General features: G+C 52.9%; 1 pseudogene; it reads left to right on the top strand.

Moving 5' to 3' along the window:
- Positions 1 to 374: 374 nt before the first annotated feature.
- Positions 375 to 2,294, top strand: LOC123094107 (dolabradiene monooxygenase-like; annotated as a pseudogene).
- Positions 2,295 to 3,043: the final 749 nt, after the last annotated feature.

Genomic DNA, 3,043 nt, shown 5'->3' with positions numbered 1-3,043 from the left:
ATAGATAGAAAATAGATAATAAGTAGAAAGACATACATACAGACAGACAGATAGATAGATATAGGGATGCAAGCGGTTGGTCGTGGACATCCGGACGCCGTCTGCTTGCATCACAAGATATAGATAGATAGATAGATAGATAGATAGATTTGGTATTCTCGGTGTAGCTAATCTTTTTTTTTTGCGTTGCTAGATATAGTCCTTTTTAATAAACTTGATCAAAGTTTCCATACCTTGAATTAAAATAAAACTCATTAAATATGAAATATATACATATTTAGTAATATAAGACTTACATGCTCTATAAAAGCAAACATGCAACCCCGCAATTCGCAATCAGTCATGCAATTAGAGCACACACAGCTAGCATGCAAATGGAGATCATATACCTCGGCGTAGCTATTGTGTCCATGTCCATTGTGCTTTTTACTAGGTGCAGCCGCAAGGCGAACGAGCCGCCAGGGCCGTGGCAGCTGCCTGTGATCGGCAGCCTGCACCACCTCGCCCTCTCCGGGAAGCTCCCCCACCTCGCTTCGCGATGTGTGAGCTAGCGCGGCGCCACGGGCCGGTGATGTCCCTCCGGCTCGGCGAGGTGCCCACGCTGGTGGTGTCGTCCCGGGAGGGTGCCCGCGAGCTGATGAAGACCCAGGACTTGGCGTTCGCGACGCGGCCCCTGAACGCCACCATGCGGGTGCTCACCGATGGCGGCCGGGACATCGTGTTCGCGCCGTACGGTGAGTACTGGCGCCAGCTCAGGAAGATTGCCGTCTTAGAGCTGCTTTCGGCGCCACGCATCCTGTCTTTCCGCGTCATCCGTGAGGAGGAGGTCACCTCCATGCTCCGCGATATCGCCCAGGCCACGGCTGCCGCGCGTCCTGTGGAACTGCGCGCACTCATATCCTCACTCGTCACCGATATCACAGCCCGCACTGTCATGGGTGACCGCCAGTTCAAGGAGCGTGTCGTGTTCCTCGGCGCGCTTGACCACTCCGCGAAGCTCGCAGCGGGGTTCAACCCACCGGATCTGTGGCCATCGTCCAGGCTTATTGGCTTTCTCAGCGGGGCCCTACGCCATGCCAAGGAGTGTTGTGATACTGGAAACGGCGTTTTCGACGCCATCATCCGCGGGAGGACCATGGCAGGCCAGAAGGAGCACAACTTGCTCGATGGTCTTCTAAGCATGCAGAAAGAGGGCAGGATCGAAATGGACACCGTTAGATCAGTCGTCTTGGTAAGTATTACTCCCTCTGTCCCATAATATAAAAATGTTTTTCCACGAGTATGACTTACCACTCTGCTTACTTACTTCAGTTACATGTCTTAATAAATTTCATCATTTTAAATAGCGCGCTATCTCGGCGCTATAGCGTTTCCAGCAGCATGACGCTACACAGCCATTTAATGTGTTATGACGCTTCTGCCCTATTTCCCATAGCTAGCCCGTTGTTTAAAACTTTAGTCCATCAAGAAAAGTCCAACCTAATTTGACCTTTCACCTTATTTCACTTTAGAAATCTCGGTTGATTGAAAGTTAGCAAAACCCGTTTTTTAGACAATGGAAAAGCTCTCCTGTTCATGGTCCCTCAAAACTATCGTCGCAATATAATTTTCTAAATGACTCTTCGCAATGTTTGCATGAGCGGCAGGAAGTATTCAGCGTTGGCAATGGCACGACAGCGACGGCGCTGGAGTGGGCGATCACAGAGCTGGTCAGGAACCCTGAAGTGATGCAGAAGGCGACAACCGAGGTCAGGCAAGCCTTCGAGGCCCGCGGCACCGTGGCAGAGCATGCCCTTGGCAAGCTCCCCTACATGCACCTCGTTATCCGGGAGACGTTGCGGCTGCACACGCCCGTGCCGCTGCTCCTCCCGCGGCAGTGTCAGGAGCCGTGCCAAGTGCTCGGTTACGACGTGCCGCGGGGCACACATGTGCTGGTGAATGTCTGGGCACTGGCCCATGACGAGCGCTATTGGCCCGACGCACCCTACGAGTTTCGGCCCGAGCGATTTGAGGGCGAGGCGGCTGTGGTGGACTTCAGGGGCACCGACTTCTCCTTCCTTCCATTTGGCGCTGGCCGGAGGATGTGCCCAGGGATAGGCTTTGGCCTCGCCATCATCGAGCTCGCCCTCGCAAGCCTGCTATTCCACTTTGACTGGGAGGGTCCACCACCGGCTGAGATTGACATGGCCGAGGAGTTTGGTCTAACGGTGCGGCGGAAGGCCGACCTCCTGCTGCGTCCTGTCCTTCGGGTGCCCGTCCCAATAGTCTTGCCAGAAGGAAACCATGATTGTTAGCGCGCACACGCGCGTGTTTGTGTGGGTGAAATCTCTCAAATTTGTGTGGCGAGTCTGTGTGTGCGCACGCGGCGCGTGTGTGTGAAATCTCTCAAATTGGTGTCGCATGAGCCCGCTATTTGTGTTGGCCATGTTTGTATACTTGGTCAAACTCGGAGTTGTTACGTTTTGCAAGCCATGGTGGCATGGTATTTTGAGGGGGAAATGTGAGTAGTATTTAGGTTGCTTTTAAGTCAACTTTCGAAATTTGACCAAGTTTATCAACAAAAATATCAACATCCAAAACAATAAGGTACGGGAGAATGGTGCCCGCTGGTTGATCCACGCGATTTTAGTGTGCCCAGGTAACACCTCCCTCAGATAAAACTAGTGATGGATGGTTATATTCCTCAAAAAAAAGTGATGGATGGTTATCCTGTAAATCTTTTTCACGAAGCCACAGGCCTCTTTTTCGTTTCCTCAAACCTGCCGCCACAAGCGCCGCCACACCAACGCAACCCTACCCTCTCTCTCTCTCTCTCTCTCTCTCTCTCTCTCTCTCTCTTGTGATCCGCTCTCCCACACAGCCGCACGGTCATCGCCATCTCGAGTGGTGGGAGGAGAGGGCGACGACGAGCGGTTTTGATCTGTCATCTTCGACGCGGATGGCAGCGCATCGATCCGGCGCAGGAGGTTCGGGGTGTTTGTTGCGGCTGCGAAAAGGTAGCGATGGGATTCGGCGAAGGGCAAGGGCGCCGATCTTCCTCCTC

The sequence above is a fragment of the Triticum aestivum genome, chromosome 4B (assembly GCF_018294505.1).
Source record: "Triticum aestivum cultivar Chinese Spring chromosome 4B, IWGSC CS RefSeq v2.1, whole genome shotgun sequence".
NCBI classification, from domain to species: Eukaryota; Viridiplantae; Streptophyta; class Magnoliopsida; order Poales; family Poaceae; genus Triticum; species Triticum aestivum.
Note: the sequence above shows the minus strand (reverse complement) of the source record. Positions and strands in the feature narration are given on the sequence as shown.